The following is an 8,829-nucleotide window of genomic DNA, read 5'->3' as shown; positions in this document are numbered from 1 at the left end:
TGAGTTAACTTTTTTTGTTGTGACATCATAGCCAACTGCCAAGTTACGCACCTACACATGCACATCCTTGTCTTGTTAACTCAGAAGCCAGCCAGTTAACCACTACTAGCAATCATTCGCTCGCGCTGATAAGTAAGTCTCCATAAACGTTACAATTAGTAAGTATGATAAATAGCGGCAACAACCAGAGATTATGTGCCTACATACAAAGCCATTTGTTATGCGAGTATGCATATTGTACATACAGAGAACTCATAAATTTTGTTAGCCCACTTTATTGAGTCACTTTTCCATTGGCGCTTACCTCAACAGCGCAGCACCACCTTAACATCATCGTAGCACCTCAACTCTACACCACTCACAACACATTTCACTCATACGCGCTCTGCCGCTCCGATATCCGTTTGCATTTGGCCAAATAACAACAACAGCCCCCAACCAACCGAACAACTACTGACTCCAGCAACGGCAAATCGCATACGTTCCATAACGTCGCCACTTCAAATGTTAAGCGACGTTCGCAGCGAATGGTTGGTTGGTTGTTTACTACTACACATTTCGTGTCACAAAGTACAAGTGCATTGGAAAACAAGCAACAAACGTGTGAAAAAATGGAAAGAAAAAACTAAAAGGAACATTTGTTGTTTTTGCGGTGATGCATTTGCTATTCTGGACGCTTTAGACGCGGCGCGTGTGACTCCAAAAGATATTAAATGACATTCACATGTAGTTAGTGTGGCGAAAGAAAGACACTGGAGTGCAGTGATATTCAAAATTAATATGGAAAATATTTAAAATATTTTACATATTTACTATGCAAAGGAAATTTGTTGTGGCTGCTTAGTGGTGACAGTGTCGAAATGTGCAGAAATTTCGTATAATGATTACAACAAAAGCAATCGATTCGTGAATAACGTTTAAGCAAAAATATATGCACATACATATTTATGTACTAAGCCTATTTCCATGGTGATATAGTATGGCAGTGTGTGTTATCTGATAGTTTGGAGAGCAAAATATTTTAAAAGGTGTTTATAATATATTTTTGTGTTTAATGAAAAAAAGGAAAATATACTACATATGTACATATGAGTATACATACAGATATATGTATGTATGTACACAAGGGTACACGGATATATTGGTTGGAGGTGGTTTGGCTTGAAAATCGTGCGAAGGCGAAATTAAGTCATAATTACAAAAACTGTCTGCCGAGTTCTACTCAAAATCTTGACGACCTATAAGTGTTAAAGGAGCCTATGTATATACATATATATACATATATTTACTCAAAACCATATCAGGTGTTTAGTAATGATAATAATATAAAATTAGTGCGTCGCTTAGATATACTAAATGGAAATATGCACTTGGACCTAGAGATCTATTGGGATCTATTGTGAGGTGTACTCGTATATGTATACATACTATATGTATGTTAGCTTGACAGGTCTAAGCGAAACTACTCACTGCGATTTGAAGCACACGCCTTTAGTAATTTTTATTACAAAAGGTAGGACAAAATGTACCTTTCTTTTGGAAAAAATATCTGATAAATTGCAGAAAATAAAGTAGACTAATAGAATTTTTTTAAAGAAATTTTCAGAAAAAGGGAATTTTGTTTAGAAATTTTTTAGAAAAAGGGAACTTTTTTTAGAAAAAATTTTTTTTGGAAAAAAATTAAAAAATTTCTCTTTTTACAAAAACGTTTTTTAGAACCAAATTTAAAAATTTTGTATTTTTTAAAAATTTGTTTTTTTTAGCAATTTTTTTATAATTTATATATTTTGGTTAAAAGTATTTAAAGTGGTTTGAATTTACCAAAAATTCTATTTCTTTTAATTTTCTTTTTATATTGTAATATTTGTAATCAAAGATTTTAATATTTTTAAACAAAAAATTTATATTTTTCAAAATAACTTTTTAATAGTTTTTCAGCTTGCATTCTGATTAAAAGTATTTAAAAAATGGTTTTCGTATACCAAACATTCTTTTTCTTCTAATTTTCTTTTTATATTGTAATATTTGTAATCAAAGATTTTAATGTCTTTAACCAAAGATTTTAATATTTTTCAAAAAAAAAAAAAAACTTTTTAATAGTTTTTTAGCTTGCATTTTTGCAACAACTTTTTCATTTTCTATTGTATATCTTCCTTCTCTTTTCTATATCTTTCTTGTTTACACTGATCTAACCTAAGTTTTTATCTTTGTTTGATAGAATTTTAAAAATAATAATTAAATAAATAAATAATTGGCTCGTACACCCGTTTTTGGGTGTTTGGCCGAGTTTTTCCACAAATGGAGAGACCTACAGTTTTAAGCCGACTCCGCAGGGCAAATGCGTTTTTTTATGAAGAGCTTTTTTCATGGCAGTAATAAACTCGGAAGTTTGCCATTGCCTCAGATTTTTAACAATAGTTGACTGAAATTAGATAAAAAAAAACATTTTTAAACAAACACTTTTGTTTTTGTAATATAGGCAGCTGTAGTTAAAACAATAATTTAGGCTTCTAACTTTTTAAAAAAAAATTTAAAAGTTTTTCCAACTTTCTTGAGTTTAAATTTAAATTTTTTTATGTGGAAGAGTGAAAGGATATTTTAAAAACATTTCTCATATTATAAATAGCATGATTACACCTATTGAAGCCTCTTCATCCCGTCAAGTTTGCAATTCCCGAAGAGGTTATGTGCTTATGATTTTTTAATTTTTTTCAGCAGAAAATATTTTGAAATAATTTTTGGCAAAATTTTAATTTCTTGTAATTGACATAAACAAAAAAAATCCTAGATTCTCACCTTTAAGGAAGTTTTGTATTTTTTCCACCAAAATTTATTTTTTTTTTTAAGTTTTTTTAGTGTAGTAAAAAAAACATTTTCATACAACTTTTTCTTGTCATTTAATGAAGTTATTTTTAGCGAAACTTAATTTTAGGTAAGAAAAAATATGTAATAATAAGAAATATTGCAATACACACATATTTTTCCAAAAAAAGATATATTTTAAGCTCTTACCAAAATTTAAGATGTTTTCAAATAATTCTTCAATAAATATTAAATAATTTTGTGCTCACCTTTAGTTAAATATGCATGTACATATTACTATATTTACATAAATATTAAAAAAATACATGTTTTTACCCAAATTTAGGTAAAATTTAACTTTTTTTAATGAATAATATTTTGTAAAAAAATTTTCTTTTTTGCAAAAGTTTTGAAAACTAATTAAAAATAAGAAATATATTGTACAAAAAAAAAAACTTAAAAAAACAACAAATTTTTTCAACTAATTATTTCCACCTACTTTCACCCAATTTTAAGGAAAATTTCTGAAAAAATATATGCATACAATTTTCTCCCCTCACTTTCATGCTCTTTTGATTGATCTTAATCTTCATTTCTTAACACCTTTTATTTTCAAATTTTTTCCGCAGCGTTAAATTTTCATTTTAGAGCATCTTCACGCTCAATATTGCCAGCTTTAAAACTTCGGAAAATACATTTTTTTAATATGTTAAATGCTATTTAACAAAATATTTTTCTAGACGATTTCTCAAGATTTTTTTAAACTAAAATTGGATAAATTGGTTCTTTTTCGAGCGTTTCGTTAGCTTCCGGTACCGCTTTTCTTTGCAATGAGGGACATAGATTTCCAATAAGAGTGTTCCTAATCGTTTCTATAAATTTTTTTTTATTTAAAAAGAAAAAGAGCCAATTTATCCATTTATCACAAAAAAAAAAATAATAATTATGTGTGTCCACAACTTCTCTGTGATTAACTTTTCTTGTATAAAATTACGATATTAAGACATTTTTTGTTACCCCACATCTGATGTGTGATATTGAGGCAGAGTTCAATGGTGAGATTGAGGGTTTCAAGAATGGTTCAGACTTTTTTTTTTGATGACAGCTATTTTAGGTTAGGTCGAATTTATCATAATTATTATTGAAAGAGAAATCCTCATGTGTTTTATATAATGTAATATTTGTGTTAAATAAAAAAACTATTTTTTTTAATTAATTTTATAAAAATTATTTGGCCTGTGGCGAACGCTTAGTTTTATTCAGTTTTTTTTTAATTTTTTTTTTTTTTTTGTTTTTGTCATATATATATTTTTTTTATTTGAAGAAGTTAAGAAAATATAATTTCATACTGACTACCAAAACTAAAGAATAATTAAAATATATACAAATTCAATTACAAGCTTTCATCTAACTAAAATATGTATACCTGTTTACCTCTAACTAACTAAAAGATAGAGTTCAATAGTGCAGAAAATTGTTTCGCAGAAAATCAGAAATCTAGAAAGTTACAATGGGAGATCTAATTTAACAATACTTTTTATCATTTTTGCTACCCTACTTTCACTCTATTCGCTCTCACGAGGGTGGTTTTATAGATCAATGAAATGTAGAACCAATAACCAATAGCATCACCATCTCAAATCCAATATTTGGCTTGTCAAGACTTTAATTTTTCAAAAGAAGGCACCCTAATTTTCGCACAGACGTGTCCAATAGTTTTGTTGTGACAACCATTTCTCTGATTTAAAAAATATTGTTTTTTTGTTTTGTTACTGCCATTTTTGCTACTGATAAGCGGCGGCCCACTCTGCTCGCTGACTGCTCTAAAATGCAGCTTATCGCCGATCGGCGTAGGCTATTTGTGCGGGGTATTTTCTTTCCCCTACTGCATATTTGCGTTGTTTATTTGTTGACACAAGTCAAACTCGTGTACCTTAACAACAAAAAATGCACAAACCTGGATATGTGTATTTATTAATTAATAGGACTATGAATAAGTTCGTGCGGTTTTTTTTCGAAATTTGAAACTTTATTGACGTAAAATGGTTACAAATTTAATATTCAAAATATTGTCCATCGCTTACTACTACTTTTTCCCATCTTTCTGGCAATTCACGGATTCCCTTTGTGAAAAATTCGGTCGGTTTTGCCGCAATCCACGAATCGATCCATTTTTTGACTTCATCGTAATTACGGAAGTGCTGGTCAGCCAGGCCATGTTGCATCGATCGGAAGAGATAGTAATCGGATGGCGCAAGGTCTGGACTATACGGCGGGTGGGGTAGGACATCCCATTTGAGCGTTTCTAAGTATGTTTTGACCACTTGTGCAACATGTGGCCGAGCATTGTCATGTTGCAAAATAACTTTGTCGTGTCTATCGGCGTATTGCGGCCGTTTTTCTCGCAGTGCTCGGCTCAAACGCATCAATTGTCGTCGGTAGACATCCCCCGTAATCGTTTCATTCGGTTTCAGTAGCTCATAATACACAACACCCAGCTGGTCCCACCAGATACACAGCATAACCTTCAGGCCATGAATATTCTGCGCCGACGTCGATGTTGAAGCATGGCCAGGGTATCCATACGTTGCCCGACGTTTTGGATTGTCGTAATGGACCCACTTTTCATCGCCAGTCACAATTCGATGCAAAAAACCCTTTCTTTTGTGCCGTTGAAGCAGTTGTTCGCATGCCATAAAACGGCGTTCAACGTCTCTTGGCTTCAATTCATACGGCACCCAATGGCCTACCTTTCGGATCATTCCCATGGCTTTTAAACGTTTGGAAATGGTTGATTGATCAACTCCCAAAGTTTTTGCAACCTCTTCTTGCGTTTGAGCCGGATCTTGATCGAGCAATTCCTCCAATTCGGTATCCATGAACTTTGGCGGCGCACCCTCGCGTTCTTCGTCTTCCAAGCCAAAATCACCACTTTTAAAGCGTGCAAACCACTTCTGGCACGTTCGCTCAGATAGAGCATGCTCACATACCATACATATACCTAAGTACATACACATATGCAGAGAAATATGAGGATTTGAATATTAAATATTCTTTCTGTATTGCTCTGGAAGTTCCAGAAAATGGAAGTGTGAATTACTGCATGAAAAAAAAATATATATGTATAACAAGAAATTTTCAAGGAAAAAATATCACAATTGTGAACAATTTCAGTGAGCAGAATGTAAAAATACTTGCGCTGTTTTTTTTTTCTTAATAACTTTCAAGTGCAATTCAAAGCCAATCAATGGCTCGCTGCTTTTGTCTTGCATTGCATGCATTCGCCCCAAAGCACGATTTAGATAGATGTTCTCTCTATGACCTTTAACGAAAACAAAGCAATTTGCCAAACTGCCTACTAACGCCTCCTGCTGTGTACAACTTTTGACCTTTCAATATATTTTTTTTTTATTCTGAAATGTAAAAGTGGTAATGGATTATGAAAAAGCAACAAAAAAATAAAATAATATAATAAACACATTAGTGTTCCGCGCAAAACTGGATTTTGACATGTTTAATACTCAACAAAGCTGTGTTGTGGTGGATTACGAAGAATTAGTTATGTGAGCGGATTAAAATTTTATTGAAAATTAACAGGTAATACACAATTCTAAGCAAAGTTATGGCATAATACATGCACATATAGTATAATTAATTAAATTATTTGTATTTTGGTTACTAAAATAAAAAATAAAATTATATACAGTAAAAAAAAAAAACAAATAAAGGCAGCCCGCAATTGCGAGTGCATCTGCTGATTCTAAGTATAGCCTGTAAGAGCAGCTGAAAATGTTCTTGGTAATAAAATATTATTATTATTATTTATTTGTTATCTATAATTAAAATTACAAATAATTTTGAATTGCTATTCTGGCCAAGGCATTGATCCAACTCATAAGGATAAGTGAATTATGAATCGTTTCATGTACGCTCTTGTTGTAAGTACGATTGAGAGGAGCATTCAACAATGTTAGCACAAGATTCATAATTGAGGCTCTAAATATGTTAGGCACAGACATACATAGGTCTCAACGAATGCATAGAGAAAATGCTTAAAACTAGAAAAATCATCGGTGAGGTAGACAGCAGCACGGTAAAACGCTCTGTCAACAGGGCAAAACGCTCTGTCCTCCCTCAGGGAGGAGTCTTATCCCCTCTGCTGTAGTTACTAGTTGTCAATAATATCTTTACCAAATTCAACCGAAAGGGAATTAAAGGAATTAATCTGGAATGTTTCCAACCACAATCAGTGAAATTATGGAAGGAGCTCTGGTATTACTCAGCAATTGGGCCACGGGCTGTGGTTTAAGTGTAAACCCGAGAAAAACTGAACTGATGGTATTCGCAAAGAAAACGAAGGTACCAAACTTTAATCCCCCAAAACTAAACGGCGTTAGTCTCACGCAAAATACATTAGTGTGGTGTTATCCTAGACCCCAATCTCAGCTGGTAGTCCAACGTAGAGTACAGGGTAAGGAAACCGAATATAGCACTTTACACCTGTAAGAGAATGTTGTGTACAAGATGGGTTCCAACCAAAACTATCCAATTGGACCTACACAGCCATTGCAAAGGCCAAGTTGAACAAGATACAAGATACAGCGTGTATCTTAACTACAGGAGCGCTTAGCACCAATCCTACTGAAGCGCTCAATGTATTAACTCATCTGCTACCATTAGATTTACACATTAAAATAATCGCTACTTGCAGCGCGGTGAGACTCAGAGACATAGGAAGCTGGACAACAAGGTTGTACGGTCACAGTAAGATCCTCCTACAGGGACCCTTGCTGCTCAAAAACAGATCAGACTACACAGTCCCCGACCTTAACTATAACAATAAAAGCATCCATTGCTTCACACTATCATGCTTTAGCCGAAAGAAGATGGAAGCAAGTAACTACATGCATTACAACAAAAACACATGGCAGTCCTACAAAATCCAAAGTACGAACCACCTGTTAGGATGTTCTCGACCAAACATTTCACGCACCACTGCGACCCTTTCAGGACATTGGAAAATAGGGGAGCATGCAGCCTGACTCAACCTCCCCTTCAATCCCATCTGCAGAAGCTGTCAAGCAGAAGGTGTGAAGGAAAGTCTTTTACACTTCTTATGTGAATGTCCAGGGCTAGCTAGGGCACGACTTCGCTCCTTCGGTAAGCCTTTCTTACAGCAAATTAAGGAGATCTCAGACATCGAGGTAAAGAATTTGCTGTTATACTTGGGCCTCACTAAATGGATCTGACATGGAAACAAGAACAAAAAAAAAACCAAAAAAAAACAACACATCATCACACGAGACAGTGGTAGAGTAAAACGGTGCTGGTCACTAATTAGGATTATTTCAGTGGAAATATTCAACCACTTCAACAACAACAACAACAACGTGCTTGAGGAGATGTCACCACCAAATGGAGATTCTAACAAATTAATGACTAAAATGTGTAATCTCAATAGTCAAAGCTTTAGAATGGGCGTTCTTTATTGCCCTGCTCTATTCCCCTGAACCTAATTCTGTTGCGAACATTATGCCCAATTCGTCGAACAACAGTGGCACCCTGTAAGGACCGGGGCGCCAAATCCTTTTTAGGACAAAAATATATCTACGACAATTCGTCTACGATATTTCTTAACATTATTTTTTGTAAAGTACAGCAATTATTTCCTTAACAACATTTATTTCTCAAACACAAAATTCAAGAAGATTCTTAATCAGAAAGAGTGCAGTTATGATCGGAACTAGCACAAATCGAAAAAAATAGAAATTGACAAAATAAGGCGCTTTTGAAAAAAATAGTTTGTAAAGCCTGGTCTTTTTTTACTATATTTTTAGTGTAACAAATAGGAAATTATTTAAATAAAATTATGGTTCTAGTTCCAACGATAACCATACATGTTGTGAACAACATATTGAAAGTTCAAGTGATTCGGTTGAATATTTTTGTTGCCGTGCTGAAAAAAGTCGAGTTTAAAGTTTGAGGTACAGGAGAGCGCGAACCGCTGTAGAAGCTATAATATTGGGA

General features: G+C 33.4%; 1 protein-coding gene across 5 annotated transcripts in view; it reads left to right on the top strand.

Moving 5' to 3' along the window:
- The first annotated feature begins 494 nt into the window (after nt 1-494).
- The window catches only part of LOC128867787 (mucin-2), a 162,923-nt gene continuing 154,588 nt past the window's right edge, over nt 495-8,829 (top strand). For 4 of the 5 annotated variants that reach the window (XM_054109288.1, XM_054109287.1, XM_054109284.1 and 1 more), the window contains exon 1: nt 495-1,028. The gene's annotated coding sequence lies outside the window, so the exon portion shown is untranslated. Of the gene's footprint in view, nt 1,029-6,229; nt 6,400-8,829 lie in introns of all 5 variants that reach the window. The other variant, XM_054109285.1, reaches the window with a different exon arrangement.

Source organism: Anastrepha ludens, chromosome 6, assembly GCF_028408465.1.
Source record: "Anastrepha ludens isolate Willacy chromosome 6, idAnaLude1.1, whole genome shotgun sequence".
Classification (NCBI taxonomy): Eukaryota; Metazoa; Arthropoda; class Insecta; order Diptera; family Tephritidae; genus Anastrepha; species Anastrepha ludens.
The sequence above is the reverse complement of the archived record's forward strand: the minus strand, read 5'-3'. Positions and strand labels throughout refer to the sequence as shown.